This window comes from Agelaius tricolor, unplaced genomic scaffold (assembly GCF_023055355.1).
Source record: "Agelaius tricolor isolate 1412-34295 unplaced genomic scaffold, bAgeTri1.0.p SCAF_7, whole genome shotgun sequence".
NCBI lineage: Eukaryota > Metazoa > Chordata > Aves > Passeriformes > Icteridae > Agelaius > Agelaius tricolor.
In genome coordinates, this window is record NW_027269267.1 from 8,217,516 (window position 1) to 8,235,315 (window position 17,800).

Genomic DNA, 17,800 nt, shown 5'->3' on the forward strand with positions numbered 1-17,800 from the left:
TTCTCCCCCCTCCATGCTGTCTCCGTGACGCTCCCCACTCCACGCTACTTCTCCGTTTCCCGGGGGAGCGTTTCCCCGCAGAGCGGCCCGGCCCGGCCGCAGTGTCAGAGGGGCTCAGCCGGGCCAGCGTGCAGCGTGGAGGAACGAGAGGAACAGCAGGAGAACCTGGGGGTCAGGAGAGGGCCGTGAGGAGGGGTGGCAGCCAAAACTCCCGGCCAAAATGTTTCCCGGGTGTGCGGTAGAGGAGCTTAAAGAAGTTCATCTCCCCCACACTCCCCTTCTTCTTGTTTTCTTTTTCTCTCCTCCCCTTCTCTCTCCCCACACCCCCACCCCCCGGCCGCCACCAGGAATACGAGGCATTCAGAGATCAACATAATTCACCTGCATCAAAAAAAACCTCGCGAGCTATAAACTAGCGGCTGATCCTCCGCTTAGACTAGTGTTTAGCCGTTCATGCATCATGAGTGTCAAATAAATGCCTGATTGAGGCCCTCAGCGGAGGAATTAGCTTTCCTTGTGCTGGAAATGCATAATAGAGAAAGTGCTGAGGCATCCTCCCCGGAGTTAGCTCGGGCTCCGCTCCCCGCTCTCCTCGTTTCGGGAGTTTTCCCTCCCTCATTCCGGGTCCGTCCCCCTCCCCACCCTCCAGCCCCCCCTTATCGCTCTTCCTTATCAGCACGCCCAGCTGGCCAGAGGCGAGGGAAGCCCTCCGGTGTGTCCCGGGCCGCGGGGGCCGGCCGGGGGCGACAGGAGCAGCCGAGCATCGCTGCTGTGGCCCGGGGCCCCGGCGCTGCCCCGCGGGGAGCGCAGCCTCGCCCGCCCGAGGGCGGAGACGTGGGCGGAGGGAGCGGGGAGCGGCGGGGGGACCCTTCAGCGAGCTCATTGTCGCTTGGCCGCTCTTCCGCGCCGGGGGCCTCATCCTGCCGGCGGCTACGACCCGGCCCCGACGTTTGGTGGCGAAGGGGGCGGGGGGGTGAGGCTGGCGAAGCGCTCAGCTCCGCCGCCCCGGCCGCCCTCCGCAGCTCCTGCCCGAGCGGGTCCCGAGTCCCTCCGGGCAGGGCAGGGCAGGGCAGGCGGCCGAGGCACACAGGGTTAACCGCGCCGCGGCCGGGAGGAGCACTTAAAGAGCACGGGCTTGCAGATGCTTTTCAGGCCTCGATGTCTACCGTTTTAAATTAAAAAAATGCACCCGGCCCGACCATGCACCAGTGACCTGCAATTTCCCCTTCTTTTCAAACTGAAATATGGCCAAACTATCTTCAAGTTAACTTAGGGGCTGGGGACGGGGGTGGGGGAGGAGGAAATCGCTCTGGGTTGAGATCTCTGTGTCAAGTTTCATCCCCTCCTGACATGTCTGGCTCCGTGCCAAAGTCCTGAAAATGGAAAATTGGGGAAGGGCGGGCTGTGAGGGGTGGGTGGAGGAGCAGGGGGGGTGGGGGAGCGGGCCAGAGCTCTCGGCGGAGCGGCAGTAGCGAGAGGCTCCGGCCAAGAGGGATGCATGAACGAGCCCGTGTGAGCGGAGCGCGGCGGCATCTTCCGCCATCCATTCCGCCGCCCAGGCGCGTGGAAAGCCGCCGGCCGCTGCCATTGTTACCGGCGGGCGATGCGGGGACCGGAGCCGCCGCTCCGGCGAGAGATAAATAGCCCCTGACAGCGCCTCTTCGCACCCACAGCTCGGCGGATCGGATTCGGTGGACGGCCGCAGGTCTGTGTCGCTCCCTTTCGCGGGAGTTCCTTTAAATCACGGCTCCACTCCCCCCTCAGCTCTCCCGGGGGATGTTCCCGACCGTCCCCCTCGCAGCAGCCCTGCCGCCCTCCCCTGCTCGCTCCCCCTCCCGCAAGCGGCGGCGGCCCCGGCTCGGCCCGGCGCGGAGCTCCGCCGGGGGAGGGGGAAAACTCCCTGGTGAACACTTTCGGCACGCTGCGACTTTGCCAGGAGGGGTCTTGGCGTCGGATCTTTTGTCTTGGGGACTTCGGCTTCGTGCCCCGGAGTGGCTGGCGGCTCTCCCGGGAAGAGACTCTGGGCAAAGCGCCGGGGAGTCCCGGGCAGCCGCCGCGGGCAGCCGTGCCCCGGGCCCCCGCTGCCAGCGCCCGGCCGGCACGTCTGCAGGCTCGCCCGCCTCCCGGCTCTCCTCTCCCGCCGCAGGAACCGAGGGGCTGGGACTGGGACCTGCCCTCCGTCCCCCGCCCCGCGACGCCCACGGGTGGTGACCGTGACCGTGTCCCCACGCGGGGGCTTGGGGGGGCGTGTGTCCCTCGCCATCCCGGCAAGAGGAGCAGGGCACAGCTCCGGTAGCCAGGGCGCTCCTTTCCAGCTGCTGCCCTCCCCTGCGCCCGACGGCCGGGAGCGAGCGCTCCGGAGCCCCTGGCACCTCTGGGCTGCCTTCCCCGGGGACACCGGGCAGTGCCACATCACACGCGGCTGCGAGCGGCTCGGCGTGAGGCGAGCCCGCACTTTATTATTTTCCATCGTCACTTTCCTCCCCCGCGCCCCAGCCGGAGACGAGCCGGTGTGCGTGTGTGCAAGACGAGGTTATCGCCAGCTCGAGTCATTATTTCCAGGCCGACTGCCGCGGGAGTCTCTCCCAGGTGGAGCCGGTGTGGGCGGCCGGTGCCCGGGGAGACAAAGGCCGGAGTTCCCGGTGCCACCGGAGCCCGGCTGCGCCGACAAGTGCGGGCCCGGCCGGTCCCGGTCCCGGTGCGGGGGGGCTCTGCCGGGACCGCGGGGCGCTGCCGCCGCCCCGGGCAGCGCGGACTGGGTTTTCCGAGTTACATTTGTTACATTTCCGAGTTATATTTTCAGTTCTACGGAATCTACTTTTAGGCGATTGTTTTCCCTTTCCACTTGTTTGTCTCCTGCTAGCCTCGTAAACTGCCTCATGATTTATTACCTAGGCTAAGTGCTTAATTTGTGAATATGAAACAGATTAAAAGGAGATCGGCGTATTTTAGCAGTCAGGCCAGAGCAAAGCCCGGCAGCTGTTTCGAGTTTGTAGGCATCTCCAGCCTCGTGTAAGCAGCCCGGTCTGCGAGTGATCAAGGGGGTATCCCCGGGCTCTCTCCGAGAGGCCCCACCGCCGCTGGCTCCCCGTGCGTGCTGCTGGAGCCCGGGCCGCCACGGGATGGCCGCTGCGGGCTTTTTCGGGGTGGGGGGGGACAATGAGTGATGCCGTCCGTCAAAGAGAAACCCGTGGCTCTGGGATTCAGGAGCGGCTGCGTCCCCGCCACAGGCGGGCTCTGCCGGCGGAGGGCCCGGCAGGCACGCAGGGGGTTAACGACGGCTCTGCCCTCTCCTTCAAAGGACTCACTCGAGATAGAGTAAATACGGTCGGGGCGGGGGGGATGTGTGTGTGTGTGTGCCGCTCGGGCCACATGATGCAAAAGTAAGACAAGCACACTCCGGAGAACAAAGGCTTCCTACCCCCTTCCTCCCCCTCCCCCCCCAAATCTGCCTTAATTCTGCAAGTAAACTTGAGCAGCTATAAAACAAAGGCGAACGATGAAAGTTATAGCCAAGGGACAATCAAAATAAATACCTTTGATGCAGTCCAAGCACGCACTTGGTATTTTCTGGAGCTCCCTGCTACCCCCAGGCAGCCGGGATGTGGACGGCTCTTCCTAGGACAGGGGTGACTCGCACGGCGGGGTTTTGGCTCGGTCTGGTGCAGGCCACGTTCCTCAGCCCAGAAAACTGCCCTGGGCGAGGCAGGCAGGGCAGGAAGGGGCCGTGCCGTCGGGGCTGGGGCAGGGGATGGCAGCAGCGGGACAGGGCTCCTCCGGGCGTCCCCGCGGGGCCGAGAGAGGTGCCGGCTCCCCGAGGAGGATGCGGGGCTGGGAGCGGTGTCTGAGCTGTGCCCCTGCCCCCCGAGAGCCCCCCGGGAGCCGGGCCAGGGCGATTTGTCCCCCGGCTCGGTGATGGCCCCGGCCCCAGGTCATGCAAGTGACACCTCCTGCTCCCGACTGCCTTGTGCTTGCAGAGCTGGCCAGCTGCCTTCAGGCTCGTCACCAGCACCCTGGAGCGATTCCCATCCCACGGACCTCTGCCTTCTCCCTCTGCTCCCCTCCACCCCCGGCCTTTGGAGGACGTTTTAACGCGTGAGGGATGGCAGAGGAAGTGGAGCGGCACAGCAGCAGGCAGCTGCCTGTGCAGCCCCACAAGCAGAGGTGCTGCTGCTGAGCCCAAAAGTCAGAGAGAGACAAAAATCTGTAACCTGCCCTGTACCCCTGAGCACCACTTAAGGAGCAGGAGCAAGAGCACTGTGCCACTCCTTCTGGAGCACAGCAGAGAGGACTGGCTGGGAGGTAAATAAATGATTCATGTGCCCTTGCTGCACCTGAGCAGTTGCTCTTGTCCTCCAGAAGTGGCTGGTGTTGGCACAGCGGAAGGTGCAGGAAATGGGGACGGACTCTGGGCAGACCATGGGGAAGAGGTGTGGTGTGGCACATGCCTGGACAGGCTGAGCCCTGGTCTGCCTGGGAGCAGGAGAGGAGCAAAAGATGATGCATATGGCATTCAGAAATGATCCCTCTGTGTGTGTGTGGAGATGTCAGAGTAACTCTTGTCTGGGGAAAACTGAATATAAACCGTGGTTGGGAAGCAGTCCTGTAGGTACATGTGAATGAGGCTTGGGGATACCCTCTTCCATGGCAAGGAAGCACCTGAAAGAAGAGTGCAAGAATGAGACAACAGCAGATAGGTGTGTGTCAATACAACTCTTTCAGGCTGGCTAGAAACAAAGTCCTTCTTCGGTATTTGGGACAAGGTTTGTGGCAAACCAACACTAAAACTCATTTCCCAGGGGCCTGATGGGGTTTGTGTGTAGTTGATTGGTCCCTGCCTTGTGAGGGGAGAGATACTGCACAGGTGTTATATACCACCACCCTTTCTAGCCCCGAGCCTTGCTGTTCACTGTCTGAAGGCAGGACTGAAACTTTTGAGCAACCTGAAGAGCAGTAGGCAAAAATAGCCCCAGGGTCTCTACATCTCCCTGTAGGTTCTGCATGGAGCTGTTCTCTGACTAGGAACATCCAGCATTTTAGAAGGGAGAGAAAACACAGGCTTGTGTCATGGTGGTAACATACATCCCTTTTCAAGCAGTATGCTTGAATCAAGAAGCTGGAAAACCAGACAGCAGCAATGAAAAAGGAAAACAATCCTTTCCAACTTGTTGGCTTGGCCTTTGCAGTCATCCCTACCTCAGGGAGGGCTGTGGTCACAGTGTTAATCCTTGGTTATGCAGCTGAAATTCACCATGCTGAAAGTCACCTGGTCCCTTGAGCGCTCTTGTGAAGCACTCCAAGGTCCCATAGAAAATGGTTTGTGTGTACTTGAAACGATGTGGATTTGCTTCCAACAGCACATTATGCCACTCACAGCCTGATCCTGTCTGGCTTTCACTGAATTAATGCCTGGATGGATCTAAGTTCCAGCATCTCAGACCAAGGTGATTCCAACAGTCTTCCCACTGCAGTCCCCTTGCAGCTCCAAAGGGAATTTTAAATCCCCTTGGAAGTGCTGTTACATGGTGATGGCTAAGCCTCAGAAACAAAGCAGTGGAGAAACATTGCTAAAGCAGAATGGGCAAACCCCAGTGGCTTGGAGCAGTTGGTTGGTATACACCAAAAGGTGTGAAAGCTTCTTCAGTGTGGAACACGGGTGTACCCCAGGCCCCCCTTCCATCCTCAGCCCTTTGCTCCCTGTTGTAATTCTGCGAGAAGTAGCAGCCTGCAGGCCTTCTTGCAGCCAGGCTTACACCTTTGATGTTCTCCCAGTTACAGTTTGTCAAGTCTTGTCTCTCTTTTTCACTGTTTTGACATCTCACCACCCTCAGAACACTTGTGAGAAGGGGAAAAACGATTTCAAAAGTCCTGTCATTGAAAGTTCTCAAAGACCACTACATGACCACCTAAATGATGCCTTCATATTCTTAGAAACTCTGTTTATGCTGCCTCTCTTGTTTCTTTGGGGTAGACTCTGCCTTGCATCATCTAATATACTGTTCCTATTATCAAAATATAACACTGTAAGGAGAGGTTTTGGACTAGGGTAAGGCTCAGGACACACAGAGATAAATAGGGGGATCAAGATATGCTAAATTTGAGTAGTATTTTATCTTTCCAGCATCACAAATGTTGTGTTATGTGCCAGGAACTTTAGGGTGCTGCACACTCTGTAGACACAGAGGACAGATTGCTCCTGCCTGCCCTAAAAATAGAAGAAAAACTGTAAAGTCTGTAGAGGCAGATGACCACGAGTGCTGTGCTGGTGGTGCAGGGAGGCAGGTGAGCTCCTGGGCTCAGTCACGGGCTCCTTTGCCATGTCTCACCAAGGCCACCACTCCCAAAGTCTGTGTCCTGTGGTTAGAAGGGAACAGTGTGTGTTTGTGTGTGTGTGCTCATGTGAATGTAATTTTGTTTCCATATAATGTGGATTATCTTTCTTTTGGCAGTAAATCTGTTCAGGGGCTTAGATAAAAAAGATAAATCCTGCAGCCGTTCCCTCCCTGGGAAAGGGCATGTCTTCCATCACTTTCTCTGCTCCCTCTTCTGAGCTATCCCCAACACACTTTTCCTAGCTCAGCATCTGACATCACCCTGACAGCCTGCTCTCTCTCAGCACAGGAATGGGGGGAAATGCATGGAATAAGGCACAGCAGGTGAGATGTTGCTTGGATGAATGGGAAGAGAGAGGAACTGGGGTACAGGGGGTGGAAGGATCCCCCAGCAGCATTGCCCCATATGGTGCTGATGTGAGGGTGACACTCCCACAGCTTCTCAGGAAACTCTCCTGGCAGGGAGATCAGGTGTGCCATGGGTGCAGGACACCTAATGGCCTCCCTTCTTTGGAACCCTGGTAGAGCTGCTTGGCTTGGTGTGAGGACAACCTTGTCAGGAAAGAGAGCTCCATTGATTTAAATGCAAAATTACCCTCCTGCAGTTCTAATTTCCCAGGCGAGGGCCATACAGGCTCTGAAAACATGAGAGTTGTTGATGTATTGGTTCAATTAATTTTTAAAATAAGTTTGAATGCCATTTGTTTCAAATTTGATAGGAAAGCGCCGTAGATTTTTGCAAGCAGAGAGCGAGGTGAGCGTGGATGGGGTGTGTATTTTGCATGGCCTTGAAAACAGGGCTCAAACGATGCATTCATTCAGTAGCAGACCTCTGCACAGGGATAAGTGAGGCCCGTGGTGAAAGAAAAAGACCTGAACATCTGTATTTGCTAAGTGGCACCGGCAGCAGCCAGCCAGCTCACAGAGAAGGGCAGACAAACGGGTGTGGGGCCCAGCTGAGACTGCTGGGTCCCTGGTGCTTTTAAAAGGAAATAATAGCTGCTGGGGGAACCCTTTCTGGTGGCCTTGGCTCCCGTGACCCCCCTCTGATGTAGGATATTTAAACAAGAAAATGTCAACATTGGTTTTTACACAGACAGCCTCGTCCTGCTCTCCATGAGAATCACTGGCAAAGCCCTAAGAGAGCTGCAGGGGAGCAGACCCCAAAAGAGTCGCTCAGACCCAAACCCTGTTGGCTGCAGCCTGGCAAGAAGCAAGTGCAGGTTGTCACGAGTGGCTGGGTGATGTGTGCAGGTAAATTGGACAGAAGAGAAGCAATCCCATCCTGCAGTGTGCAGTGCCTCAAAGCTGCAGGTCCGATGCTTTGAATGATTATTGCTTTTTAAAATTATAAATTGCGTTTTTGTACAGCGAGCAAGGAAAATGTGCTGCTTACTAGAATCAAGTGCAACTCAAGGGTGTTTTGTTATAACAAAGGTGACTTCTCTGTGCTCCCCTTTTCACAGTTGGGTCTAATGGAGAGGTTGATCTGAACCCGATGGCTCTCTAGCAGTGGTTCTGGAAAGGAGTAATGCCCATTGTATGAGAGGATATCCATAAACTGGGCCATCAGTGTGTCCTCTGATATATGTGTCCTCTGAGGCAGGAAAGTGTAAGTCAGAGGAAGAGAGGGCAACTGTGTCTGACTCATAGTAAAACGAGGGCATGTGGAAAGTACAAACGAAGGGAGGGCTGCTACTAGTAGGATTTGAAGGCTGTGCTATGTGTCATGGGAAATATAATTTAGGCTCATGGATAATTTATGATTAAAGGGGCAGATGTGGTGCAACTGCATGGTGCAAAACGTGAGATGGGGCATAAGCATAAAAGAAACTTAACCCTTGATCCTGTGCTGTCCCTGTTTTGTGTTGGTTTATGCAGGCTGGGCCTTGACAGGTGTTGCAGTAGCAGCCTCTAGGTTCTCTAATGTAATGGGAACTTTATCACAGATCACCTTAGCATAAAAAGTGTAATTACTCTGGCTTTATGCTCTGCCACCACATTCTCAGAGGTAGTGGCAGAATAAGTGGCATGCAAGTCCCTTGAGCAGCTCTGTGCAAATGCAGAATCATTCCTACATGGGGACCAGCTTCCCTGGGCAGGTCACAGCTGCTTTCCCACTGGGAGGTGACCCTGGTGCAGGCCCACTAAGCTCATGAACTCTGATAAGGCACAGAGCTCAGTGAGGACAGCCTGGCAAACCAAGTGAGCTCCAAGATGCCAGTCTGATTGCCCTCGGTAGGAAAGCACCTTTGGTCTGATGTGTGACCATGACCAACCCGAATCTCCAGCAGGAACCATGAAAAAAGACCTATAATTTGGGAGGAAAAGAAATAAAGGAGTGTTGCTCAGGTGTGACTCCTGCTAGGAAGCACAGAGATAGTGTATGAAGCTGAGGCTCAGCCATTCCCTAGAATGTGTCTGCCCTATGTGATATTCTGCTTTTGAGGGTACAAATAGTATGAAAAGAGATCGTTGGGTCAGAATATTTAATCCTTGCTGTACAAAGCCCAGCACAATGCAATCCCAGCTACTGCTGAGGCTTTTGGGAGCCTGTCTCACCCAAATAATCCAGGGCATTTTGGCTTCAACTCAGGCCACCTCTTATGCAGAACAGAGTCCAGGCCTGCAGCACCTGATGCAGTGTCACTCACAGTCTTACTATGCTCAATGTCCATTTTTTGGAGCAGATGTTCATGAGAAGGAAAGATAAATCCTGCAGCCGTTCCCTCCCTGGGAAAGGGCATGTCTTCCATCACTTTCCCTGCTCCTTCTTCTGAGTGATCCCCAAACACACTTTTTCCTGGCTTTAACCTGGGCAGTGGGCTGAGGTGTGAGAGCAGACTCTTTGACATGGTTGAAAAAGCCTTCATGGAATGTCTCTGTGAGCTACCTGGGGAGGGGTGTCCCAAAACCGAGCCCCATCACTGGGGCACTGAAAGGACTGAACTACCCTGAGTCTTGGAGCAACTTAATGAGGGTTTTGGTACTGCAAGAGAGGAACAGGGAAAAGAGGGAATGCTGTAGTCAAGCTCTGCCCCTGCTTCTCTGTCAATGTACATCCAGGGCTAGTGCCATTGTGAGAATATCCAACAGTTGCTTCTTACAGACAAAAGAAAAAATACGAAGCCCCACTGAAGGCTAGGGCTGATGGAGGACTGAAAAAGCCCCAGCCAGAAGATCTAAGCTAGCTCTGCACTTTGGTCAAGCTATGCTCAGCACTGTGATTTTGATGAACAACACTAGTCTGCATGAAGACAGGTGACTTTTTAAATGGGGTTTTAATAAAGTCAGTATTGCTAAAGCTATCTATAAAAGTAATCTGCATAGGGTTTTAAACAAGTAAACCTAATTATGCCATTAGTGCTTCCGACATGAATGGGGCTGTGCTGCAATACTTATGTCCGGCTCTGTTGTGGTGTTTGCATGTTAAAAGTGCATTGGCAAATTAATATGGGATCAGAAGAGAGCTGGAAGAGTGATTCAAGGTCTGGGAATCACATCCTATTGCAAAAGACTAAAGAAATCCCATCTATTAATTTATCCAAGAGGAGGGCTATGAGTTGGTTTGATCATAGTCTTTAAGTGCCCTAAGTGTCTCTATGGGGAGATTTCTGATAGTCAAGATCTCTTTAATGTGGCAGACAAAGGCATAATGAGATCCTATGTTGGAAAATGAAGCTCTATGAATTCTGAGCAGAAATAGGTACTTTTTAGGAAAAAAAACAGAGAGGGGACATAACCACTGGAACAACTGAGGCAAGCAGTGGTTTTTCCTGTTACTTAAAAGTCTTCAGAGCAAGATTGGATGCCAAGTTAAAAGCTCAGGCAGAATTTATGGGTCTGATACAAGAACGTCTGGCTGAAATTCACTGGCCCATGATATGTGGCAGGTCAGACCAGCTGATCATAACAGTCCGTTCTTGGTTTAAAAAATCTATGAATTAGGTATTTCCAGTCCCCTGAGTCCTGATATTACTGGAGGTCTCAAAGGAATGCATTATAAGCTGTCATCAATTAATTGTAAGCAAGCAAGGGCATTGCCTTTTTCTTTTTTTTATTAATAAACTTATTTTCCAAGAGCTTGTTAGGCACTGGAGTTAAGCAGCTGTTAACAAACATGACAACATTTTAGAAACAGTTCAAATAATTCTCCTTCTCCCGTTTGCTCAGCTTTGTTTTGCAGCAGCACAATTTCATTCATGCCACATCTACCAGTCCTTCTCTAGATGAAATAGCAAATTCCAGCAAAATGAAAAATGCAACCTCCATACTTAGGGTGGGCTCCTTACACCGTGTCCTCTTTCATGTGCATCCCTTAGTCCCACAGATACATTGCAGGGTTTCTCTCAGCACCGTGTATGAGCAGAGCAGGGTAGAAGTCCATCTGTTTTCTGGTGCAGGCCCCTCAGATAGGAGGACTCAGGTAGGAATCCATTGTCTGTCACGGGAGTGCTTGGCCTCCAGAGCTCCTGGTTTGTCTGAGTAAATGGCAGAGAATGAGAAGAAGGTATTAAGGAGAGACCTGGTATTCCTGAAATTATGCAAGCTATTAACCTCCTTGAGGTTTCATAAAATGGCCTCCGGCAAATGGTCAGAATGTTTTTCTTACGGAGGAGTAGTTTTCAAGACAGCATAAACTTTCTTAATATCCTTTCAAAGGGAAAAAAAAAAAAAAAAGAAAAGAAAAGAAGAGACGAGAGAAAATAAGATAACAGAAAATCCCAGCCACGGCTCCTGGGAGTCTTGAAAATCATATCCACGGTTGCGTAGACATTCTAAACCTCTGATACATTCAGTGCCTCGTTAGCCTCAGTTATCAAAACTGAAACGAGAGGTGCTGAGGAGCGCAGCAGAAGATGGAGTTTAAAGTCGCTCCAGGACTGCTCTCCCGTGGACGGGAGCCCTCAGCCGCCTCCCTCGGCCCGCGCCCCCGAGCCCCGCGGCGTTTGCTGAGCCGGCAGTGAGTCAGGGGGACGGGGCTCCGCCGCCGCTCGGCTCCCGGGGCGCGGGCGGGGAGGTCGGCGGGGAGCCGAGCAGCGGGGGGAAAGGTGAACCCGGAGCCGAGCGGGGCACAAACCCATTAGTCGCACATAACTTGGGAAGACGCTTGGCCTCGCCATGACAACCGGCGGCCCGGGCTGCTCCCACGTCCCGCCGCCTCCCCCGGGAGCCCCTTTCCGTCCTCTTTCCCGGCGCTTGGGGAATGCGGGGCTGGAGAGACGCGCCCGGTGCGGGTAACAAAAGGGAATGAAAGGAGCTCTGTAGCTCACTTTACACGTCCGAGAGGCATTTTCATGCCCCGTAATGAGAAGGGATCATTCCGAGGAAGTTCAGATCAAAGGGGAGAGCGTCCGGGGCATTTGCATAATTGCCGGATTTCGGAGCACGGGCTGCAACCTGGGCACCTCACCGAGGGCTGCCCCTCGCTCGCCCGGGAGCTCCGGACAGAGGGGAGGTCGCAGCCCGTGCTCCCGCGGGGACAGAAGAGAGGCCTGCTCCGGGAACGAGACACGGAGGCGGCCGGGCCCCGAGCGGGTGCTGGGGCACGGCTGCAGTGCCCGACGGCAGGAAACCCTCGGGGGCTCCGGAGGGTGCGAACCCTCAGGTGCGCGGGCAAGCGGTGCCCGGGTCCCCGAGGGCTGCTGCCGTTGTGGAGGTGGTGCCGCTGGGGATCGGCTCCCGGCTCCCACCCGGCGACATCTGCGGCGCCGAGCCAGCACGCTGCCTCCCCGGTGGCTGCCGAGTGGCTCCCGGCCCGGCGGCTCGCACCGCCACCAGCGAGCGGGGATAAAGGGATTAAACGGCACGCTCGTTCCGCCGGGCGGGGGCGGGGGGGGCTTGGCCGGCTCCAGGCTCCCGTTCCCCCCGAACGCCTCCCCCGGCCCCGCGGCACTGCCCCCGGCCGGCCCCGGCAGCGGGGAGGCACCGGGCGCGCCCGCGGCCGCTCATTGTTCCCGTAACCGAGCGGGGCCGCCGCCGGCGCCCGCGGTGCTCGGGGCGACGGGGTTCGCCGCTGCTGCTACCGGGAAGGGGATGCCCGGGGACACCCTTTTCAGCCATTTTAAAACAGCAAAGCTAGCGTTCTCGCTGTGGGTGCCCCGCTCCCCCCACCTCTCTTGGGAGCCCGTTCTACGATCCTGACGGAGATGCGGGGGTTCCCCCCGCCCTGAAGTCAGCACCACCCGCATACGCCCCGCACCTGCGGGCCCCGGGCGAAACTCCACCCTGCGGGGACACCGCGCTCTTCCTGAGCCCGGTCCTGGGGATGTGGCCAGTCCTGGCCCCTGCTCCCGCCCCCGGGCAGCCAACTCCCGTTCCAGCCCCAAACCGGGATGCGGCCGGACGCTTCCCCAGCTCTGGCTTGGGCTGCTGCCAGCCCCAGGACGGGCTGCAACCTCCCCACGGGAATCGCGGCTTCTCCCTGCACGGCCGGGCCGGGGCGGGCTGGCGGGGCGCCAGGGAGGTGAGGTTAGCCTCGGAGCTGGCTGGCGGATGGCATGTTATTGTGAGAAGCGAAAAGCGAGCGGGGAAGGCAAATAGGAGCATGGCACCGTATAGGCTCGCCACGTGACCGAAATGTGTTTATCTCGCCCCGGAGAAGCCGGGCTGCCTGCGGAGGCCAACCCTGCCTTCATGGCACAGGCACAACTCCCGTGGCCGCGGACGGTTCTGGGCCCTGCGAGAGACCACTTCTGTTTGCTTTTGCTGTCGCTTCGGCTCTTATCATTTGCCTTGTCATTCATCATCAACCTCTCCCGGGCTCCCTCCCCCTTGCTCCCCCCCACCGCCTCCCCCAGGGTCAGTCGGGAAAAAACTGAGAATCCATCTGAGGAGTGAGACCCGGGAAGAAGGGTTGGATGGTGATGTGGTTGGGTGGAGGGTGTGTGTGTGTGTATGTGTGTGTGTGTAAAAGCAGCTGCATGCAGAACAAAGGTGCTGGAGGGTGGCTTTTGGTGCTGGAGCACAACCTCGTAAATGGGAGATTTCCGTTCGCAAGACTCCGCTTGCACAGTTTCTGTCCTGCCCTTGAACTGACAAGTGTGTATCTGCATTGCAACCAGAAAGTAAATCACACCGAGCCTGGCTCGGGGAGGGCGCGCACGACGCCTCAGTCTGTTGCTAAGTGCGAAAAAGTGGAAGATCTCAGCTCCCCAGCGCAGCCCCGCTTCTCCGACACAGTATTTACTTTGGGCGCCCGGCGAAACGCGCTCAGTGTTTATTACGGCGAGCGCCGGGGCAAGCTCGCATTTGCGTGATTAGGAGCAAGCGGAGGAGCGGCCGTGGCGCGGAATATCAAAGCGAGACCGCCTTGGCAGGGCTCCCAGGCAGGGCTTTACTGGCACCCGCGGGATTCCGCGGGGCAGGGCGAGCGCGGCCCGGGCGGCGGCGGCTGCCGCTCCCCGCTCGCCGCCGCCGGGGCACGGGGGGAGCCGGCGGCGCTTCGCGGGAGGCCGGGAGCGAACGTGGTTCGTGCCCCGGGCCCCGCGCTAACGAGGCGCATTGGCCGGGCCGGGCCGGGCCGGGCTCTGCCCGCCGCCCCGGCGCTTCCCGGCCCCAGGCGCGGCCAGCCGGCCGGTAATCTCATTAGCGCCGTCGCGTTTGGGGAGCAAAGCGCCCGGCGTCCCCGCCCGGCCTCGGGAGAGCAGACAAAGGTCTGCGAAGCAAGGCCCTGCGGCCGTGCCACGCCGGCCGGCCCTGTTAATGTTCAATCGGGAGCCGGAGAGCGCTGCCTCTCTCCCGTGCCGGGGGGGCGCCGACCCCCGCCCGCCGCTGCCGGGCAGCCCGCGACGAGGCCGGTCCAACGCCGCCTTGCCCCGCCGGGATATTTTCTCCCTGGAAGTTATGCTAAAATAACATTTGTGTGCACGTTAATGATTTATTTATGTGGCTAATAACGCTCACATTCTCGCTGATATTTGTCTAGGCGAAGGACCAGCTGCGAAATGCCCCGCAGCTGTAGCCAGAGCTAGAACAGAGTGCCTTGGAACCAGAAATCAATGCTCCTGAAATGAACAAGTGGACAACTTATTAGGCTCAGCCACTCCACACGCCGTCCCCTGATAACGAATAGATGAAGTAGACGCCGGAGAAGGGACATGCCGGGGAGGGCTGCACATGCCTGCTCCTTCCCAGAGTGGCTGGGTGACACCGCGGGGCACAGCCAGCCGCACGGACATCCCCGGGCAGGACAGGGGCCGTGACAGGGCCCTCGCGGGCTGCCTAGGGTTAGATGGCGATAAGTACAGCGAACGCCCGGGAGAACGGCTTCGGGGGTCACCGATAAAGGTGTCCGGTTTCCCTGCTGCTCCAGAGAGCACAACCGACAGGTTCAGCGAGATCACGTAGTCGTGGCTTCTCTGCCTGGAAACAGTCACGCTAATTTTGCATTTTTACCATCCACAGGGAGGAAAAATACCTGTCGTCCCGCAATGCAAATCCTTACGCAAATAGATCTGCGGGTGCACGGGGAGCTGCTGGCAGCCTGACCTGCCAGCCGACAGTCGCTGGCCCCGAGTTTAGAGGTGCCGGCCAGCAGCGGCACGCCCCGAAAGCACATGGGATCTTGAAGACTCCCTGTAAGTCCCTCGGAACTTGCTGCAGCCTCAGAAAAGTCCGAGAAAGAGTCTGCGGTTAATCTCCGAGGCCTTCATACATCCCTGGCGAGCAGCGCCCCAGCGCTAAGTGCAATTAACATAACAGACACTAAAATAGGAGAGCGGCGCTGAATTTAATTTGCAGGCTTAGGGAAAAAAAAATGAAAAAGGAAAAAAAAAAAACAAACTTAGCACTTAGAGCGGTCTGGTGATGAACGCAAGAAGTGATGGGGAAGGCGGCAGAGTAGCCCTCCTGCCTCGGAGCGGGGCCGCGGCCAGTTCCGTGGGCCCCCTCCGGGAGCCGGGACCACCCTGGTGCGCGCAGGTTTCTAGGCAGGTAAACTCCTCCGACGGAGCTGCCTCCCGCTGCATCGCTCCAGCGCCGCTCGCCCCCTCGGCCAGCGCTCCCGTGGCCACCAGGTCACCCGCAGCGCGACCAGGTCGCCGGCGCGGGCAGGCACCTCCCAGAGCCTCCCCGCTGCCCGCCCCGACACCCACGCACCGAGATCCGGCTCACTTTGCTGCCCCCGCTGCCCCTGGGGACAGGGAGGACATGGATGGGGGGCAGAAGCGACGGGATAACCCCCTCCCCGCTTGTCCTTCGCCCCCTCCCCCCCGGCTCCTCCAAACTGCCGCTGAAGTTCACAAAAGAGCGAGACATAAAGAGATCGAGGTTTCCGAGAAAAGGGAGAGGCGAAAATAGCGAGGTAAAGAAAAAAGGAAAAGAAAAAAAATCGTCGCAACAGAGGGACCCACCGACCGGCTGGGAAGCTGGTGGTATCCGGCCGGGAGAGAGGGGGGGAAGGAAGGAGCAAAGAGGGCTTTAAAAAACTGGAAGGCAAAAGCTGTTGGGGAGGAAGTGTAAACCGAGAGGGAGGCTGGGGGAGGGGAGAGAGCGCCATCTTTTCATGTCACAGTCACAGAGACAGCGCTGGGCTCGGCCACAGTGTCTCGGTTTCTTTTTAACAGCGGAAAACGTGCGATTAGCAGGCAGACGGGCGGAGACTAGCAGCCCTGCGCGCACACACAGCCCGCAGCTCTGTCTCCGCGCCGTGTAATCCCAGCGCTCAGCCCTTCTGCACCCCCTCATTAAAAACCCGGAGATTTCCTCCTCCTCCTCCGCTCTCCGAGGAAAACAACGCCTGCCACCGCCTGAACCCTGGCAGCGCCGCCCGCCCCGCACCGTCCGCCCGGAGGCCGCCCAGGGGCCCCGTGCTCCCCGGCGCCCTGCACGCCGAGCTGCGCTCCCCGGCACTCGGCCCCCGCTTCCTCTCGGGAGGCTGATTCTGGCCCCCCCACCGCAAAGGGCCGCCCCCGATGGGACGCACAGCGGGGGCTGGGGGGGTGTGGGGAAAGCTGGCTACAGTCCCCTCTACCCCCCGTTTCCCGTCCCCAGGGGCTGCCGCTCCCCCGCTGCCAGGGCGGCTGCTCGTTTCCCCCCCACGCCCTCCCTTTATCCATCCCGAGGGCGAGGGTGGGGTGCGCCGAGCCGGAGCTCCCCGCACTGGGGCCGGCGGCGGGGAGCAGCGCCGAGATCGCCCGGGAGCCGGCGATCCCGCGGTGGAGCCGGGCACCGCCGCCCACGGCCCCATGAACAGCGCTTTATTCCGCAGCGCTCAAACCCCTCATTGTGTTTGGCAGAATCACCTGCCTCCTCCGGAGCCGAGCGATTAATTTAATGCGATACAGAGTGCGCTCCCTCCCGGCCCCTCCTCAGCGGGGAGATCTCCGCTGGGCGCTCCGCGCCGCGGAGGAGGGGCACGGCACGGCACGGCACGGCAAAGCGGGCTGGCATCCTCCGAGCACCGGCTCTCCCGGCGGCGCCCGGGGAAACATTCCCCGCCCGGTAGCGGCGGAGCGTCAGCTCCAATCGGAGTCGCACACAAGCATCCGCCGCGCAGACCTGCTCGGTGCCCGGGGGGGCTGCGAGGCGGGCGGGGGCCGAGCCGTGCCTGGCCAGGGGATTTGATGGGTCGTTGGCTGCGCCTGGGGAAAGGCGGGCGGGCGGGGGGGGCGCTTGGCTGCGCCTAGCGATGGGGGATTTGAGAGGAAAGGGGAGGGGGGCTGAGCTCGGTGGAGGGGGTGCTGACTGCCGCGACTGCCGGGGACGGCGGCTGTTATTATTGTTATTACTGTTATTGTTATTTTTAGGGGGCGGTGGTGGTGGGAGCGAGGGGGGGGTAGGGCTGTCCGCGCTCGGCGGGGGGCGACGTGGTTGGGGGGCCGCCGGCTGCGCCCGCGGAGGGGGCATGAGGTGAGGGCGGTGGGAGGGAGAAGCGTCTCCTCTGTTTCTAATAAAGGAAACGACTTTTATTGAACGATAAATGCAGGGGAACGAAAGTCGTGTGGGTGCGCCTGGTGGGGGCGATTGATTTGGCAGGGGAGGGGTGGCGGCTGCCCGTGCCGGCGCGGGCTCTTTGGGGCGGGAGGGGCCGCCTGGCCTCGGCTGCTCCTGCTCGGGAGGGAGCACGGGGAGGGGGCGTTGGCCGCCCCGGTGGAAGGGGACGAGGGCTGCCCCTGTTCGTAGGGGGGGGGATGGAGCGGGGGAGTGCGGGATGCTCGCGGTGGGGGGTCCGGCGGGAAGGGGACGTGGGCCATGGGGTGGTGCCGCCTGCCCCTCTCGGCCAGGGGGGGCTGAGGGGGAGGTGTCGGCTGCGCCTTGCCAGTTGGGATTTGATAGGGGCGGTAGGAGACACGTCTCCTGTTTCTAATAAAGGAATCGGCTTTTATTGAAGGATAAATGCAGAGAACCAAAGTCGTGTGGGCTGCAGCCGCCGAGCTTCGTTAGCTGCCGATGTGACGGTGAAGATAAAACGCTCCACAATAACTCGAGCGCGAACAGCGCCGAGGATGGGGACGCGCATTCCCCGA

At 58.2% G+C, this 17,800-nt stretch overlaps 1 protein-coding gene across 1 annotated transcript in view; it reads left to right on the forward strand.

Moving 5' to 3' along the window:
- Positions 1-1,461: 1,461 nt before the first annotated feature.
- The window catches only part of BCOR (BCL6 corepressor), an 82,210-nt gene continuing 65,871 nt past the window's right edge, over positions 1,462-17,800 (forward strand). The window contains exon 1 of the mRNA XM_071430301.1: positions 1,462-1,705. The gene's annotated coding sequence lies outside the window, so the exon portion shown is untranslated. The remainder of the gene's footprint in view (positions 1,706-17,800) is intronic.